This window comes from Hyla sarda, chromosome 1, assembly GCF_029499605.1.
Source record: "Hyla sarda isolate aHylSar1 chromosome 1, aHylSar1.hap1, whole genome shotgun sequence".
In the NCBI taxonomy this organism is placed as follows: domain Eukaryota; kingdom Metazoa; phylum Chordata; class Amphibia; order Anura; family Hylidae; genus Hyla; species Hyla sarda.
In genome coordinates this window covers 275127714-275146967 of record NC_079189.1, presented here as the reverse complement: position 1 = coordinate 275146967, position 19254 = coordinate 275127714, and the positions used below count along the sequence as shown (strand labels likewise).

The following is a 19254-nucleotide window of genomic DNA, read 5'->3' as shown; positions in this document are numbered from 1 at the left end:
TCGAGAGCAGGCGCGTTCAGCTTAGGATGGCCGTTGACAGCTTCACACTTTGTATACTGTGCATTTAAGCATAAATAAATCCTTTTCGGAATCGGAACGGAAGGCGGCAACAGAGCAAAATGTCAACGGCAGCCGGGATTCCCAGCCAGTGTCCCATGCCGATACTTACCGGGCCCTAAGATCTGTACCAGTCTGCGATCTGACGAGAGCAGGCGAGTTAAGCTTAGGATGGCCGTCGACAGCTTCACACCTTGTATACTGTGGATTTAAGCATCAATAAATTCTTTTCGGAATCGGAGCGGAAGGCAGCAATAGAGCAAAATGTCAACGGCAACCGGGATTCCCAGCCAGTCTCCCATGCCAGTACCTACCGGGCCCTAAGCTAGAGCAGTCTGCGATCTGACGAGAGCAGGCGCGTTCAGCTTAGGATGGCCATTGAAAGCTTCATGCTTTTTATACTGTGCATTTAAGCATCAATAAATCCTTTTCGGAATCGGAGCGGAAGGCGTCAACAGATTAAAATGTCAACTGCACCCGGGATTCCCAGCCAGTCTCCCATGCTGGTACTTACTGTGCCCTTAGCTGGGTAGCAGTCTGCGATCTGACGAGAGCAGGCGCGTTCAGCTTAGGATGGCCATTGAAAGCTTCATGCTTTTTATACTGTGCATTTAAGCATCAATAAATCCTTTTCGGAATCGGAGCGGAAGGCGGCAACAGATTAAAATGTCAACTGCACCCGGGATTCCCAGCCAGTCTCCCATGCTGGTACTTACCGGGCTCTAAGCTGGGTAGCAGTCTGCGATCTGACGAGAGCAGGCACGTTCAGCTTAGGATGGCCGTTGACAGCTTCTCGCACTTTATACTGTGCATTTAAGCATCAATAAATCCTTTTCGGAATCGGAACGGAAGGCGGCAACAGAGCAAAATGTCAACGGCAGCCGGGATTCCCAACCAGTGTCCCATGCCGGTACTTACCGGGCCCTAAGATCTGTACCAGTCTGCGATCTGACAAGAGCAGGCACGTTAAGCTTAGGATGGCCGTCGACAGCTTCACACCTTGTATACTGTGGATTTAAGCATCAATAAATTCTTTTTGGAATCGGAGCGGAAGGCAGCAATAGAGCAATATGTCAACGGCACCCGGGATTCCCAGCCAGTCTCCCATGCCAGTACTTACCGGGCCCTAGGCTGGGTAGCAGTCTGCGATCTGACGAGAGCAGGCGCGTTCAGCTTTGGATGGCCATTGACAGCTTCATGCTTTTTATACTGTGCCTTTAAGCATCAATAAATCCTTTTCGGAATCGGAGAGGAAGGCGGCAACAGAGCAAAATGTCAATAGCACCTTGGATTGCCAGCCAGTCTCCCATGCCCGTACTTGCCGGGCAGCAGTCTGCGATCTGACAAGAACAGGCACATTCAGCTTAGGATAGCCGTAGACGGCTTCACACCCTGTATACTGTGGATTTAAGCATCAATAAATCCTTTTCGGAATCGGAGCGGAAGGCGGCTAAAGAGCAAAATGTCAACAACACCTGGGATTCCCAGCCAGTCTCCCATGCTGGTACTTACCGGGCCCTAAGCTGGGAAGCAGTCTGCGTTCTGACGAGAGCAGGCGCGTTCAGCTTAGGATGGCCGTTGACAGCTTCACGCCCTTTATACTGTGCATTTAAGCATCAATAAATCCTTTTCCGAATCGGAGCGGAAGGCGGCAACAGATTAAAATGTCAACTGCACCCGGGATTCCCAGCCAGTCTCCCATGCTGGTACTTACCAGGCCCTAAGCTGGGTAGCAGTCTGCGATCTGACGAGAGCAGGCGCGTTCAGCTTAGGATGGCCGTCGACTGCTTCACACCTTGTATACTGTGGATTTAAGCATCAATAAATTCTTTTCGGAATCGGAGCGGAAGGCAGCAACAGAGCAAAATGTCAACTGCACCCGGGATTCCCAGCCAGTCTCCCATGCCGGTACTTACTGGGCCCTAAGCTGGGTAGCAGTCTGCGATCTGACGAGAGCAGGCGCGTTCAGCTTAGGATGGCCGTTGACATCTTCACGCCTTGTATATTGTGGATTTAAACATCAATAAATATTTTTTTAATCGGAGAGGAAGGCGGCAAAGGAGCAAAACGTCTATGGCACCTTGTATTGCCAGCCAGTCTCCCATGCCGGTAACTGCCGGGCAACAGTCTGCGATCTGAGGAGAGCAGGCACGTTCAGGCTTAGGCTGGCCGTTGACAGCTTCACACCCTGTATATTGTGGATTTAAGCATCAATAAATCCTTTTCCGAATCGGAGCGGAAGGCGGCAACAGATTAAAATGTCAACTGCACCTGGGATTCCCAGCCAGACTCCCATGCTGGTACTTACCAGGCCCTAAGCTGGGTAGCAGTCTGCAATCTGACGAGAGCAGACACGTTCAGCTTAGGATGGCCGTTGACAGCTTCACACTTTGTATACTGTGGATTTAAGCATCAATAAAAAAAATTCGGAATCGGAGGAGAAACAGAGCAAAATGTCAACTGCACCCGGGATTCCCAGCCAGTCTCCCATGCTGGTACTTACCGGGCCCTAAGCTGGGTAGCAGTCTGCAATCTGACGAGAGCAGGCGCGTTCAGCTTAGGATGGCCATTAACAGCTTCATGCCCTTTATACTGTGCATTTAAGCATCAATAAATCCTTTTCTGAATCGGAGCGGAAGGCGGCAACAGATTAAAATGTCAACTGCACCCGGGATTCCCAGCCAGTCTCCCATGCTGGTACTCACCAGGCCCTAAGCTGGGTAGCAGTCTGCGATCTGACGAGAACAGGCGCATTCAGCTTAGCATGGCCGTAAACGTCTTCACACCCTGTATACTGTGGATTTAAGCATCAATAAATCCTTTTCGGAATCGGAACGGAAGGCGACAACAGAGCAAAATGTCAGCGGCAGCCGGGATTCCCAGCCAGTGTCCCATGCCGGTACTTACCGGGCCCTAAGATCTGTACCAGTCTGCGATCTGACGAGAGCAGGCGCGTTAAGTTTAGGATGGCCGTCGACAGCTTCACACCTTGTATACTGTGGATTTAAGCATCAATAAATTCTTTTCGGAATCGGAGCGGAAGGCGGCAACAGAGCAAAATGTCAACTGCACCCGGGATTCCCAGCCAGTCTCCCATGCCGGTACTTACTGGGCCCTAAGCTGGGTAGCAGTCTGCGATCTGACGAGAGCAGGCGCGTTCAGCTTAGGATGGCCGTTGACATCTTCACGCCTTGTATATTGTGGATTTAAGCATCAATAAATATTTTTTTAATCGGAGAGGAAGGCGGCAACAGAGCAAAATGTCAATGGCACCTTGGATTGCCAGCCAGTCTCCCATGCCGGTAACTGCCGGGCAGCAGTCTGCGATCTGAGGAGAGCAGGCACGTTCAGGCTTAGGATGGCCGTTGACAGCTTCACATCCTGTTTATTGTGGATTTAAGCATCAATAAATCCTTTTCGGAATCGGAGCGGAAGGCGGCAACATGTCAACTGCACCCGGGATTCCCAGCCAGTCTCCCATGCTGGTACTTATCAGGCCCGAAGCAGGGTAGCAGTCTGCGATCTGACGAGAACAGGCACATTCAGCTTAGGATGGCCGTAGACAACTTCACACCCTGTATACTGTGGATTTAAGCATCAATAAATCCTTTTCGGAATCGGAGCGTAAGGCGGCAACAGAGCAAAATTTCAACGACACCTGGGATTTCCAGCCAGTCTCCCATGCTGGTACTTACCGGGCTCTAAGCTGGGTTGCAGTCTGCGATCTGACGAGAGCAGGCACGTTCAGCTTAGGATGGCCGTTGACAGCTTCTCGCACTTTATACTGTGCATTTAAGCATCAATAAATCCTTTTCGGAATCGGAACGGAAGGCGGCAACAGAGCAAAATGTCAACGGCAGCCGGGATTCCCAACCAGTGTCCCATGCCGGTACTTACCGGGCCCTAAGATCTGTACCAGTCTGCGATCTGACAAGAGCAGGCACGTTAAGCTTAGGATGGCCGTCGACAGCTTCACACCTTGTATACTGTGGATTTAAGCATCAATAAATTCTTTTCGGAATCGGAGCGGAAGGCAGCAATAGAGCAAAATGTCAACGGCACCCGGGATTCCCAGCCAGTCTCCCATGCCAGTACTTACTGGGCCCTAGGCTGGGTAGCAGTCTGCGATCTGATGAGAGCAGGCGCGTTCAGCTTTGGATGGCCATTGACAGCTTCATGCTTTTTATACTGTGCATTTAAGCATCAATAAATCCTTTTCGGAATCGGAGAGGAAGGCGGCAACAGAGCAAAATGTCAATAGCACCTTGGATTGCCAGCCAGTCTCCCATGCCCGTACTTGCCGGGCAGCAGTCTGCGATCTGACAAGAACAGGTACATTCAGCTTAGGATAGCCGTAGACGGCTTCACACCCTGTATACTGTGGATTTAAGCATCAATAAATCCTTTTCGGAATCGGAGCGGAAGGCGGCTACAGAGCAAAATGTCAACAACACCTGGGATTCCCAGCCAGTCTCCCATGCTGGTACTTACCGGGCCCTAAGATGGGTAGCAGTCTGCGTTCTGACAAGAGCAGGCGCGTTCAGCTTAGGATGGCCGTTGACAGCTTCACGCCCTTTATACTGTGCATTTAAGCATCAATAAATCCTTTTCCGAATCGGAGCGGAAGGCGGCAACAGATTAAAATGTCAACTGCACCCGGGATTCCCAGCCAGTCTCCCATGCTGGTACTTACCGGGCCCTAAGCTGGGTAGCAGTCTGCGATCTGACGAGAGCAGGCGCGTTCAGCTTAGGATGGCCATTGACAGCTTCACACTTTGTATACTGTGGATTTAAGCATCAATAAATCCTTTTCGGAATCGGAACGGAAGGCGGAAACAGAGCAAAATGTCAACGGCAGCCGGGATTACCAGCCAGTGTCCCATGCCGGTACTTACCGGGCCCTAAGATCTGTACCAGTCTGCGATCTGACGAGAGCAGGCGCGTTAAGCTTAGGATGGCTGTCGACAGCTTCACACCTTGTATACTGTGGATTTAAGCATCAATAAATTATTTTCGGAATCGGAGCGGAAGGCGGCAACAGAGAAAAATGTCAACTGCACCCGGGATTCCCAGCCAGTCTCCCATGCCGGTACTTACTGGGCCCTAAGCTGGGTAGCAGTCTGCGATCTGACGAGAGCAGGCGCGTTCAGCTTAGGATGGCCGTTGACATCTTCACGCCTTGTATATTGTGGATTTAAACATCAATAAATATTTTTTTAATCGGAGAGGAAGGCGGCAACAGAGCAAAATGTCAATGGCACCTTGGATTGCCAGCCAGTCTCCCATGCCGGTAACTGCCGGGCAGCAGTCTGCGATCTGAGGAGAGCAGGCACGTTCAGGCTTAGGATGGCCGTTGACAGCTTCGCACCCTGTATATTGTGGATTTAAGCATCAATAAATCCTTTTCCGAATCGGTGCGGAAGGCGGCAACAGATTAAAATGTCAACTGCACCCGGGATTCCCAGCCAGTCTCCCATGCCGGTACTTACTGGGCCCTAAGCTGGGTTGCAGTCTGCGATCTGACGAGAGCAGGCGCGTTCAGCTTAGGATGGCCGTTGACATCTTCACGTCTTGTATATTGTGAATTTAAGCATCAATAAATATTTTTATTAATCGGAGAGGAAGGCGGCAACAGAGCAAAATGTCAGTGGCACCTTGGATTGCCAGCCAGTCTCCCATGCCGGTAACTGCCGGGCAGTAGTCTGCAAACTGAGGAGAGCAGGCACGTTCAGGCTTAGAATGGCCGTTGACAGCTTTACACCCTGTGTATTGTGGATTTAAGCATCAATAAATCCTTTTCGGAATCGGAACGGAAGGCGGCAACAGAGCAAAATGTCAACGGCAGCCGGGATTCCCAGCCAGTGTCCCATGCCGGTACTTACCGGGCCCTAAGATCTGTACCAGTCTGCGATCTGACGAGAGCAGGCGCGTTAAGCTTAGGATGGCCGTCGACAGCTTCACACCTTGTATACTGTGGATTTAAGCATCAATAAATTATTTTCAGAATCGGAGCGGAAGGCGGCAACAGATTAAATTGTCAACTGCACCCGGGATTCCCAGCCAGTCTCCCATGCTGGTACTTTCCAGGCCCTAAGCTGGCTAGCAGTCTGCGATCTGACGAGAGCAGGCGCGTTCAGCTTAGGATGGCCGTTGACAGCTTCACACTTTGTATACTGTGCATTTAAGCATCAATAAATCCTTTTCGGAATCGGAACGGAAGGCGGCAACAGAGCAAAATGTCAACGACACCTGGGATTCACAGCCAGTCTCCCATGCTGGTACTTACCGGGCCCGAAGCTGGGTAGCAGTCTGCGATCTGACGAGAACAGGCGCATTCAGCTTAGGATGGCCATAGACATCTTCACACCCTGTATACTGTGGATTTAAGCATCAATAAATCCTTTTCGGAATCGGAGCGTAAGGCGGCAACAGAGCAAAATGTCAACGACGCTTGGGATTCCCAGCCAGTCTCCCATGCTGGTATTTACCAGGCCATAAGCTGGATATCAGTCTGCGATCTGACGAGAGCAGGCGCGTTCTGCTTAGGATGGCCGTTGACAGCTTCACCCCCTTTATATTGGGGATTTAAGCATCAATAAATAATTTTCCGAATCGAAGCGGAAGGCGGCAACAGATTAAATTGTCAACTGCACCCAGGATTCCCAGCCAGTCTCCCATGCTGGTACTTTCCAGGCCCTAAGCTGGCTAGCAGTCTGCGATCTGACGAGAGCAGGCGCGTTCAGCTTAGGATGGCCGTTGACAGCTTCACACTTTGTATACTGTGCATTTAAGCATCAATAAATCCTTTTCGGAATCGGAACGGAAGGCGGCAACAGAGCAAAATGTCAACGACACCTGGGATTCCCAGCCAGTCTCCCATGCTGGTACTTACCGGGCCCTAAGCTGGGTAGCAGTCTGCGATCTGACGAGAGCAGGCGCGTTCAGCTTAGGATGGCCGTTGACAGCTTCTTGATTTTTATATTGTGCATTTAAGCATCAATATATCCTTTTCGGAATCGGAACGGAAGGCGGCAACAGAGCAAAATGTCAACTGCACCCGGGATTCCCAGCCAGTCTCCCATGCTGGTACTTACCGGGCCCTAAGCTGGGTAGCAGTCTGCGATCTGACGAGAGCAGGCGCGTTCAGCTTAGGATGGCCGTTGACAGCTTCTCGCCCTTTATACTGTTCATTTAGGCATCAATAAATCATTTTCGGAATGGGAACGGAAGGCGGCAACAGAGCAAAATGTCAACGGCAGCCGGGATTCCCAGCCAGTTTCCCATGCTGGTACTTACCAGGCCCTAAGCTATGTATCAGTCTGCGATCTGTCGAGAGCAGGGGCGTTCAGCTTAGGATGGCCGTTGACAGCTTCACACTTTGTATACTGTGCATTTAAGCATCAATAAATCCTTTTCGGAATCGGAACGGAAGGCGGCAACAGAGCAAAATGTCAACGGCAGCCGGGATTCCCAGCCAGTGTCCCATGCCGGTACTTACCGGGCCCTAAGATCTGTACCAGTCTGCGATCTGACGAGAGCAGGCGAGTTAAGCTTAGGATGGCCGTCGACAGCTTCACACCTTGTATACTGTGGATTTAAGCATCAATAAATTCTTTTCGGAATCGGAGCGGAAGGCAGCAATAGAGCAAAATGTCAACGGCAACCGGGATTCCCAGCCAGTCTCCCATGCCAGTACCTACCGGGCCCTAAGCTAGAGCAGTCTGCGATCTGACGAGAGCAGGCGCGTTCAGCTTAGGATGGCCATTGAAAGCTTCATGCTTTTTATACTGTGCATTTAAGCATCAATAAATCCTTTTCGGAATCGGAGCGGAAGGCGGCAACAGATTAAAATGTCAACTGCACCCGGGATTCCCAGCCAGTCTCCCATGCTGGTACTTACTGTGCCCTTAGCTGGGTAGCAGTCTGCGATCTGACGAGAGCAGGCGCGTTCAGCTTAGGATGGCCATTGACAGCTTCATGCTTTTTATACTGTGCATTTAAGCATCAATAAATCCTTTTCGGAATCGGAACGGAAGGCGGCAACAGAGCATAATGTAAACTGCACCCGGGATTCCCAGCCAGTCTCCCATGCCGGTAATTACTGGGCCCTAAGCTGGGTAGCAGTCTGCGATCTGACGAGAGCAAGCGCGTTCAGCTTAGGATGGCCGTTGACATCTTCACGCCTTGTATATTGTGGATTTAAGCATCAATAAATATTTTTATTAATCGGAGAGGAAGGCGGCAACAGAGCAAAATGTCAATGGCACCTTGGATTGCCAGCCAGTCTCCCATGCTGGTAACTGCCGGGCAGCAGTCTGCGATCTGAGGAGAGCAGGCACGTTCAGGCTTAGGATGGCCGTTGACAGCTTCACACCCTGTGTATTGTGGATTTAAGCATCAATAAATCCTTTTCCGAATCGGAGCGGAAGGCAGCAACAGATTAAAATGTCAACTGCACCCGGGATTCCCAGCCAGTCTCCCATGCTGGTACTTACCAGGCCCTAAGCTGGGTAGCAGTCTGCGATCTGACGAGAGCAGGCGCGTTCAGCTTAGGATGGCCGTTGACAGCTTCACGCTTTGTATACTGTGGATTTAAGCATCAATAAATAATTTTCGGAATCGGAGCAGAAACAGAGCAAAATGTCAACTGCACCCGGGATTTCCAGCCAGTCTCCCATGCTGGTACTTACCGGCCCGAAGCTGGGTAGCAGTCTGCGATCTGACGAGAACAGGCGCATTCAGCTTAGGATGGCCGTAGACATCTTCACACCCTGTATACTGTGGATTTAAGCATCAATAAATCCTTTTCGGAATCGGAGCGTAAGGCGGCAACAGAGCAAAATGTCAACGACACCTGGGATTCCCAGCCAGTCTCCCATGCTGGTACTTACCGGGCTCTAAGCTGGGTAGCAGTCTGCGATCTGACGAGAGCAGGCACGTTCAGCTTAGGATGGCCGTTGACAGCTTCTCGCACTTTATACTGTGCATTTAAGCATCAATAAATCCTTTTCCGAATCGGTGCGGAAGGCGGCAACAGATTAAAATGTCAACTGCACCCGGGATTCCCAGCCAGTCTCCCATGCCGGTACTTACTGGGCCCTAAGCTGGGTTGCAGTCTGCGATCTGACGAGAGCAGGCGCGTTCAGCTTAGGATGGCCGTTGACATCTTCACGCCTTGTATATTGTGAATTTAAGCATCAATAAATATTTTTATTAATCGGAGAGGAAGGCGGCAACAGAGCAAAATGTCAATGGCACCTTGGATTGCCAGTCAGTCTCCCATGCCGGTAACTGCCGGGCAGTAGTCTGCAAACTGAGGAGAGCAGGCACGTTCAGGCTTAGGATGGCCATTGACAGCTTTACACCCTGTGTATTGTGGATTTAAGCATCAATAAATCCTTTTCGGAATCGGAACGGAAGGCGGCAACAGAGCAAAATGTCAACGGCAGCCGGGATTCCCAGCCAGTGTCCCATGCCGGTATTTACCGGGCCCTAAGATCTGTACCAGTCTGCGATCTGACGAGAGCAGGCGCGTTAAGCTTAGGATGGCCGTCGACAGCTTCACACCTTGTATACTGTGGATTTAAGCATCAATAAATTATTTTCGGAATCGGAGCGGAAGGCAGCAATAGAGCAAAATGTCAACAGCAACCGGGATTCCCAGCCAGTCTCCCATGCCAGTACTTACCGGGCCCTAAGCTAGGTAGCAGTCTGCGATCTGACGAAAGCAGGCACGTTCAGCTTAGGATGGCCATTGACAGCTTCATGATTTTTATACTGTGCATTTAAGCATCAATAAATCCTTTTCGGAATCGGAACGGAAGGCGGCAACAGAGCAAAATTTCAACTGCACCCGGGATTCCCAGCCAGTCTCCCATGCCAGTACTTACTGGGCCCTAAGCTGGGTAGCAGTCTGCGATCTGACGAGAGCAGGCGCGTTCAGCTTAGGATGGCCATTGACAGCTTCATGCTTTTTATACTGTGCATTTAAGCATCAATAAATCCTTTTCGGAATCGGAACAGAAGGCGCAACAGAGCATAATGTCAACTGCACCCGGGATTCCCAGGCAGTCTCCCATGCCGGTACTTACTGGGCCCTAAGCTGGGTAGCAGTCTGCGATCTGACGAGAGCAGGCGCGTTCAGCTTAGGATGGCCGTTGACATCTTCACACCTTGTATATTGTGGATTTAAGCATCAATAAATATTTTTATTAATCGGAGAGGAAGGCGGCAACAGAGCAAAATGTCAATGGCACCTTGGATTGCCAGCCAGTCACCCATGCTGGTAACTGCCGGACAGTAGTCTGCGATCTGAGGAGAGCAGGCACGTTCAGGCTTAGGATGGCCGTTGACAGCTTCACACCCTGTGTATTGTGGATTTAAGCATCAATAAATCCTTTTCCGAATCGGAGCGGAAGGCGGCAACAGATTAAAATGTCAACTGCATCTGGGATTCCCAGCCAGTCTCCCATGCTGGTACTTACCAGGCCCTAAGCTGGGTAGCAGTCTGCGATCTGACGAGAGCAGGCGCGTTCAGCTTAGGATGGCCGTTGACAGCTTCACACTTTGTATACTGTGGATTTAAGCATCAATAAATAATTTTCGGAATCGGAGCAGAAACAGAGCAAAATGGCAACTGCACCCGGGATTCCCAGCCAGTCTCCCATGCTGGTACTTACCAGGCCCGAAGCTGGGTAGCAGTCTGCGATCAGACGAGAACAGGCGCATTCAGCTTAGGATGGCCATAGACATCTTCACACCCTGTATACTGTGGATTTAAGCATCAAAAAATCCTTTTCGGAATCGGAGCGTAAGGCGGCAACAGAGCAAAATGTCAACGACACCTGGGATTCCCAGCCAGTCTCCCATGCTGGTATTTACCAGGCCCTAAGCTGGGTATCAGCCTGCAATCTGACGAGAGCAGGCGCGTTCTGCTTAGGATGGCCGTTGACAGCTTCACCCCCTTTATATTGGGGATTTAAGCATCAATAAATAATTTTCCGAATCGAAGCGGAAGGCGGCAACAGATTAAATTGTCAACTGCACCCGGGATTCCCAGCCAGTCTCCCATGCTGGTACTTTCCAGGCCCTAAGCTGGCTAGCAGTCTGCGATCTGACGAGAACAGGCGCGTTCAGCTTAGGATGGCCGTTGACAGCTTCACACTTTGTATACTGTGCATTTAAGCATCAATAAATCCTTTTCGGAATCGGAACGGAAGGCGACAACAGAGCAAAATGTCAACGACACCTGGGATTCCCAGCCAGTCTCCCATGCTGGTACTTACCGGGCCCTAAGCTGGGTAGCAGTCTGCGATCTGACGAGAGCAGGCGCGTTCAGCTTAGGATGGCCGTTGACGGCTTCTTGATTTTTATATTGTGCATTTAAGCATCAATATATCCTTTTCGGAATCGGAACGGAAGGCGGCAACAGAGCAAAATGTCATCTGCACCCGGGATTCCCAGCCAGTCTCCCATGCTGGTACTTACCGGGCCCTAAGCTGGGTAGCAGTCTGCGATCTGACGAGAGCAGGCGCGTTCAGCTTAGGATGGCCGTTGACAGCTTCTCGCCCTTTATACTGTTCATTTAGGCATCAATAAATCCTTTTCGGAATGGGAACGGAAGGCGGCAACAGAGCAAAATGTCAACGGCAGCCGGGATTCCCAGCCAGTTTCCCATGCTGGTACTTACCAGGCCCTAAGCTAGGTATCAGTCTGCGATCTGTCGAGAGCAGGCGCGTTCAGCTTAGGATGGCCGTTGACAGCTTCACACTTTGTATACTGTGCATTTAAGCATCAATAAATCCTTTTCGGAATCGGAACGGAAGGCGGCAACAGAGCAAAATGTCAACGGCAGCCGGGATTCCCAGCCAGTGTCCCATGCCGGTACTTACCGGGCCCTAAGATCTGTACCAGTCTGCGATCTGACGAGAGCAGGCGAGTTAAGCTTAGGATGGCCGTCGACAGCTTCACACCTTGTATACTGTGGATTTAAGCATCAATAAATTCTTTTCGGAATCGGAGCGGAAGGCAGCAATAGAGCAAAATGTCAACGGCAACCGGGATTCCCAGCCAGTCTCCCATGCCAGTACCTACCAGGCCCTAAGCTAGAGCAGTCTGCGATCTGACGAGAGCAGGCGCGTTCAGCTTAGGATGGCCATTGAAAGCTTCATGCTTTTTATACTGTGCATTTAAGCATCAATAAATCCTTTTCGGAATCGGAGCGGAAGGCGGCAACAGATTAAAATGTCAACTGCACCCGGGATTCCCAGCCAGTCTCCCATGCTGGTACTTACTGTGCCCTTAGCTGGGTAGCAGTCTGCGATCTGACGAGAGCAGGCGCGTTCAGCTTAGGATGGCCATTGACAGCTTCATGCTTTTTATACTGTTCATTTAAGCATCAATAAATCCTTTTCGGTTCGGAACGGAAGGCGGCAACAGAGCATAATGTAAACTGCACCCGGGATTCCCAGCCAGTCTCCCATGCCGGTAATTACTGGGCCCTAAGCTGGGTAGCAGTCTGCGATCTGACGAGAGCAAGCGCGTTCAGCTTAGGATGGCCGTTGACATCTTCACGCCTTGTATATTGTGGATTTAAGCATCAATAAATATTTTTATTAATCGGAGAGGAAGGCGGCAACAGAGCAAAATGTCAATGGCACCTTGGATTGCCAGCCAGTCTCCCATGCTGGTAACTGCCGGGCAGCAGTCTGCGATCTGAGGAGAGCAGGCACGTTCAGGCTTAGGATGGCCGTTGACAGCTTCACACCCTGTGTATTGTGGATTTAAGCATCAATAAATCCTTTTCCGAATCGGAGCGGAAGGCAGCAACAGATTAAAATGTCAACTGCACCCGGGATTCCCAGCCAGTCTCCCATGCTGGTACTTACCAGGCCCTAAGCTGGGTAGCAGTCTGCGATCTGACGAGAGCAGGCGCGTTCAGCTTAGGATGGCCATTGACAGCTTCATGCTTTTTATACTGTGCATTTAAGCATCAATAAATCCTTTTCGGAAACGGAATGGAAGGCGGCAACAGAGCAAAATGTCAACTGCACCCGGTATTCCCAGCCAGTCTCCCATGCCGGTACTTACTGGGCCCTAAGCTGGGTAGCAGTCTGCGATCTGACGAGAGCAGGCGCGTTCAGCTTAGGATGGCCATTGACATCTTCACGCCTTGTATATTGTGGATTTAAGCATCAATAAATAATTTTTTAATCGGAGAGGAAGGTGGCAACAGAGCAAAATGTCAATGGCACCTTGGATTGCCAGCCAGCCTCCCATGCCGGTAACTGCCGGGCAGCAGTCTGCGATCTGAGGAGAGCAGGCACGTTCAGGCTTAGGATGGCCGTTGACAGCTTCACACCCTGTGTATTGTGGATTTAAGCATCAATAAATCCTTTTCCGAATCGGAGCGGAAGGCGGCGATGTGACGAGAGCAGGCGCGTTCAGCTTAGGATGGCCGTTGACAGCTTCTCGCCCTTTATACTGTGCATTTAGGCATAAATAAGCTTTGGATGGCCGTCAACAGCTTCACACCTTGTATACTGTGGATTTAAGCATCAATAAATTATTTTCGGAATCGGAGCGGAAGGCAGCAATAGAGCAAAATGTCAACGGCACCTGGGATTCCTAGCCAGTCTCCCATGCCAGTACTTACCGGGCCCTAAGCTGGGTAGCAGTCTGCGATCTGACGAGAGCAGGCGCGTTCAGCTTAGGATGGCCATTGACAGCTTCATGCTTTTTATACTGTGCATTTAAGCATCAATAAATCCTTTTCGGAATCGGAGAGTAAGGCGGCAACAGAGCAAAATGTCAATAGCACCTTGGATTGCCAGCCAGTCACCCATGCCCGTACTTGCCGGGCAGCAGTCTGCGATCTGACAAGAACAGGCACATTCAGCTTAGGATAGCCGTAGACGGCTTCACACCCTGTATACTGTGGATTTAAGCATCAATAAATCCTTTTCGGAATCGAAGCGGAAGGCGGTTACAGAGCAAAATGTCAACAACACCTGGGATTCCCAGCCAGTCTCCCATGCTGGTACTTACCGGGCCCTAAGCTGGGTAGCAGTCTGCGATCTGACGAGAGCAGGCGCGTTTAGCTTAGGATGGCCGTTGACAGCTTCACGCCCTTTATACTGTGCATTTAAGCATCAATAAATCCTTTTCCGAATCGGAGCGGAAGGCGGCAACAGATTAAAATGTCAACTGCACCCGGGATTCCCAGCCAGTCTCCCATGCTGGTACTTACCAGGCCCTAAGCTGGGTAGCAGTCTGCGATCTGACGAGAGCAGGCGCGTTCAGCTTAGGATGGCCATTGACAGCTTCACACTTTGTATACTGTGGATTTAAGCATCAATAAATCCTTTGCGGAAGCGGAAGGCGGAAACAGAGCAAAATGTCAACGGCAGCCGGGATTCCCAGCCAGTGTCCCATGCCGGTACTTACTGGGCCCTAAGCTGGGTAGCAGTCTGCGATCTGACGAGAGCAGGCGCGTTCAGCTTAGGATGGCCGTTGACATCTTCACGCCTTGTATATTGTGGATTTAAACATCAATAAATATTTTTTTAACCGGAGAGGAAGGCGGCAACAGAGCAAAATGTCAATGGCACCTTGGATTGCCAGCCAGTCTCCCATGACGGTAACTGCCGGGCAGCAGTCTGCGATCTGAGGAGAGCAGGCACGTTCAGGCTTAGGATGGCCGTTGACAGCTTCACACCCTGTATATTATGGATTTAAGCATCAATAAATCCTTTTCCGAATCGGAGCGGAAGGCGGCAACAGATTAAAATGTCAACTGCACCCGGGATTCCCAGCCAGTCTCCCATGCTGGTACTTACCAGGCCCTAAGCTGGGTAGCAGTCTGCGATCTGACAAGAGCAGGCGCGTTCAGCTTAGGATGGCCGTTGACAGCTTCACGCCCTGTATATTGTGGATTTAAGCATCAATAAATATTTTTATTAATCGGAGAGGAAGGCGGCAACGGAGCAAAATGTCAATGGCACCTTGTATTGCCAGCCAGTCTCCCATGCCGGTAACTGCCGGGCAATAGTCTGCGATCTGAGGAGAGCAGACACGTTCAGGCTTAGGATGGCCGTTGACAGCTTCACACCCTGTATATTGTGGATTTAAGCATCAATAAATCCTTTTCCGAATCGGAGCGGAAGGCGGCAACAGATTAAAATGTCAACTGCACCTGGGATTCCCAGCCAGTCTCCCATGCTGGTACTTACCAGGCCCTAAGCTGGGTAGCAGTCTGCGATCTGACGAGAGCAGGCGCGTTCAGCTTAGGATGTCCGTTAACAGCTTCACGCCCTTTATACTGTGCATTTAAGCATCAATAAATCCTTTTCCGAATAGGAGCGGAAGGCGGCAACAGATTAAAATGTCAACTGCACCCGGGATTCCCAGCCAGTCTCCCATGCTGGTACTTACCAGGCCCTAAGCTGGGTAGCAGTCTGCGATCTGACGAGAGCAGGCACGTTCAGCTTAGGATGGCCGTTGACAGCTTCACACTTTGTATACTGTGGATTTAAGCATCAATAAAAAAAATTCGGAATCGGAGGGGAAACAGAGCAAAATGTCAACTGCACCCGGGATTCCCAGCCAGTCTCCCATGCTGGTACTTACCAGGCCCGAAGCTGGGTAGCAGTCTGCGATCTGACGAGAACAGGCGCATTCAGCTTAGGATGGCCGTTGACAGATTCTCGCCCTTTATACTGTGCATTTAGGCATCAATAAATCCTTTTCGGAATTGGAACGGAAGGCGGCAACAGAGCAAAATGTCAACGGCAGCCGGGATTCCCAGCCAGTGTCCCATGCCGGAACTTACCGGGCCCTAAGATCTGTACCAGTCTGCGATCTGACGAGAGCAGGCGCGTTAAGCTTAGGATGGCCGTCGACAGCTTCACACCTTGTATGCTGTGGATTTAAGCATCAATAAATTATTTTCGGAATCGGAGCGGAAGGCAGCAATAGAGCAAAATATCAACGGCACCCGGGATTCCCAGCCAGTCTCCCATGCCAGTACTTACCGGGCCCTAAGCTGGGTAGCAGTCTGCGATCTGACGAGAGCAGGCGCGTTAAGCTTAGGATGGCCGTCGACAGCTTCACACCTTGTATGCTGTGGATTTAAGCATCAATAAATTATTTTCGGAATCGGAGCGGAAGGCAGCAATAGAGCAAAATATCAACGGCACCCGGGATTCCCAGCCAGTCTCCCATGCCAGTACTTACCGGGCCCTAAGCTGGGTAGCAGTCTGCGATCTGACGAGAGGAGGCACGTTCAGGTTAGGATGGCCGTTGACAGCTTCACACTTTGTATACTGTGGATTTAAGCATCAATAAAAAAAAATCGGAATCGGAGGGGAAACAGAGCAAAATGTCAACTGCACCCGGGATTCCTAGCCAGTCTCCCATGCTGGTACTTACCAGGCCCGAAGCTGGGTAGCAGTCTGCGATCTGACAAGAACAGGCGCATTCAGCTTAGGCTGGCCGTTGACAGATTCTCGCCCTTTATACTGTGCATTTAGGCATCAATAAATCCTTTTCGGAATTGGAACGGAAGGCGGCAACAGAGCAAAATGTCAACGGCAGCCGGGATTCCCAGCCAGTGTCCCATGCCGGAACTTACCGGGCCCTAAGATCTGTACCAGTCTGCGATCTGACGAGAGCAGGCGCGTTAAGCTTAGGATGGCCGTCGACAGCTTCACACCTTGTATACTGTGGATTTAAGCATCAATAAATTATTTTCGGAATCGGAGCGGAAGGCAGCAATAGAGCAAAATATCAACGGCACACGGGATTCCCAGCCAGTCTCCCATGCCAGTACTTACCGGGCCCTAAGCTGGGTAGCAGTCTGCGATCTGACGAGAGCAGGCGCGTTCAGCTTAGGATGGCCGTTGACATCTTCACTCTTTGTATACTGTGGATTTAAGCATCAATAAATATTTTTTTTAATCGGAGAGGAAGGCGGCAACAGATCAAAATGTCAATAGCACCTTGGATTGCCAGCCAGTCTCCCATGCCCGTACTTGCCGGGCAGCACTCTGCGATCTGACAAGAACAGGCTCATTCAGCTTAGGATAGCCGTAGACGGCTTCACACCCTGTATATTGTGGATTTAATAAATCCTTTTCGGAATCGGAGCAAAATGTCTACAGAGCTACAGAGCAAAATGTCAACAACACCTGAGATTCCCAGCCAGTCTCCCATGCTGGTACTTACCGGGCCCTAAGCTGGGTAGCAGTCTGCGATCTGACGAGAGCAGGCGCGTTTAGCTTAGGATGGCCGTTGACAGCTTCACGCCCTTTATACTGTGCATTTAAGCATCAATAAATCCTTTTCCGAATCGGAGCGGAAGGCGGCAACAGATTAAAATGTCAATTGCACCCGGGATTCCCAGCCAGTCTCCCATGCTGGTACTTACCAGGCCCTAAGCTGGGTAGCAGTCTGCGATCTGACGAGAGCAGGCGCGTTCAGCTTAGGATGGCCATTGACAGCTTCACACTTTGTATACTGTGGATTTAAGCATCAATAAATCCTTTGCGGAATCGGAACGGAAGGCGGAAACAGAGCAAAATGTCAACGGCAGCCGGGATTCCCAGCCAGTGTCCCATGCCGGTACTTACTGGGCCCTAAGCTGGGTAGCAGTCTGCGATCTGACGAGAGCAGGCGCGTTCAGCTTAGGATGGCCGTTGACATCTTCACGCCTTGTATATTGTGGATTTAAACATCAATAAATATTTTTTTAACCGGAGAGGAAGGCGGCAACAGAGCAAAATGTCAATGGCACCTTGGATTGCCAGCCAGTCTCCCATGACGGTAACTGCCGGGCAGCAGTCAGCGATCTGAGGAGAGCAGGCACGTTCAGGCTTAGGATGGCCGTTGACAGCTTCACACCCTGTATATTGTGGATTTAAGCATCAATAAATCCTTTTCCGAATCGGAGCGGAAGGCGGCAACAGATTAAAATGTCAACTGCACCCGGGATTCCCAGCCAGTCTCCCATGCTGGTACTTACCAGGCCCTAAGCTGGGTAGCAGTCTGCGATCTGACGAGAGCAGGCGCGTTCAGCTTAGGATGGCCGTTGACAGCTTCACGCCCTGTATATTGTGGATTTAAGCATCAATAAATATTTTTATTAATCGGAGAGGAAGGCGGCAACGGAGCAAAATGTCAATGGCACCTTGTATTGCCAGCCAGTCTCCCATGCCGGTAACTGCCGGGCAACAGTCTGCGATCTGAGGAGAGCAGGCACGTTCAGGCTTAGGATGGCCGTTGACAGCTTCACACCCTGTATGTTGTGGATTTAAGCATCAATAAATCCTTTTCCGAATCGGAGCGGAAGGCGGCAACAGATTAAAATGTCAACTGCACCTGGGATTCCCAGCCAGTCTCCCATGCTGGTACTTACCAGGCCCTAAGCTGGGTAGCAGTCTGCGATCTGACGAGAGCAGGCACGTTCAGCTTAGGATGGCCGTTGACAGCTTCACACTTTGTATACTGTGGATTTAAGCATCAATAAAAAAAATTCTGAATCGGAGGAGAAACAGAGCAAAATGTCAACTGCACCCGGGATTCCCAGCCAGTCTCCCATGCTGGTACTTACCAGGCCCGAATCTGGGTAGCAGTCTGCGATCTGACGAGAAGAGGCGCATTCAGCTTAGGATGGCCGTTGACAGCTTCTCGCCCTTTATACTGTGCATTTAGGCATCAATAAATCCTTTTCGGAATTGGAACGGAAGGCGGCAACAGAGCAAAATGTCAACGGCAGCCGGGATTCCCAGCCAGTGTCCCATGCCGGAACTTACCGGGCCCTAAGATCTGTACCAGTCTGCGATCTGACGAGAGCAGGCGCGTTAAGCTTAGGATGGCCGTCGACAGCTTCACACCTTGTATACTGTGGATTTAAGCATCAATAAATTATTTTCGGAATCGGAGCGGAAGGCAGCAATAGAGCAAAATATCAACGGCACCCGGGATTCCCAGCCAGTCTCCCATGCCAGTACTTACCGGGCCCTAAGCTGGGTAGCAGTGTGCGATCTGACGAGAGCAGGCGCGTTCAGCTTAGGATGGCCGTTGACATCTTCACTCTTTGTATACTGTGGATTTAAGCATCAATAAATATTTTTTTTAATCGGAGAGGAAGGCGGCAACAGATCAAAATGTCAATAGCACCTTGGATTGCCAGCCAGTCTC

At 50.7% G+C, this 19254-nt stretch overlaps 8 pseudogenes; all 8 read right to left on the bottom strand.

Moving 5' to 3' along the window:
- Positions 1-6092: 6092 nt before the first annotated feature.
- Positions 6093-6212, bottom strand: LOC130352294 (5S ribosomal RNA; annotated as a pseudogene).
- Positions 6213-6900: 688 nt separating this feature from the next.
- Positions 6901-7020, bottom strand: LOC130314685 (5S ribosomal RNA; annotated as a pseudogene).
- An 82-nt stretch (positions 7021-7102) lies between these two features.
- Positions 7103-7222, bottom strand: LOC130352639 (5S ribosomal RNA; annotated as a pseudogene).
- Positions 7223-8503: 1281 nt separating this feature from the next.
- Positions 8504-8623, bottom strand: LOC130351880 (5S ribosomal RNA; annotated as a pseudogene).
- Positions 8624-11293: 2670 nt separating this feature from the next.
- LOC130314676 (5S ribosomal RNA) lies at positions 11294-11413 on the bottom strand (annotated as a pseudogene).
- Positions 11414-13662: 2249 nt separating this feature from the next.
- Positions 13663-13782, bottom strand: LOC130325837 (5S ribosomal RNA; annotated as a pseudogene).
- Positions 13783-16039: 2257 nt separating this feature from the next.
- On the bottom strand, positions 16040-16159 carry LOC130352970 (5S ribosomal RNA; annotated as a pseudogene).
- Positions 16160-18027: 1868 nt separating this feature from the next.
- On the bottom strand, positions 18028-18147 carry LOC130351857 (5S ribosomal RNA; annotated as a pseudogene).
- Positions 18148-19254: the final 1107 nt, after the last annotated feature.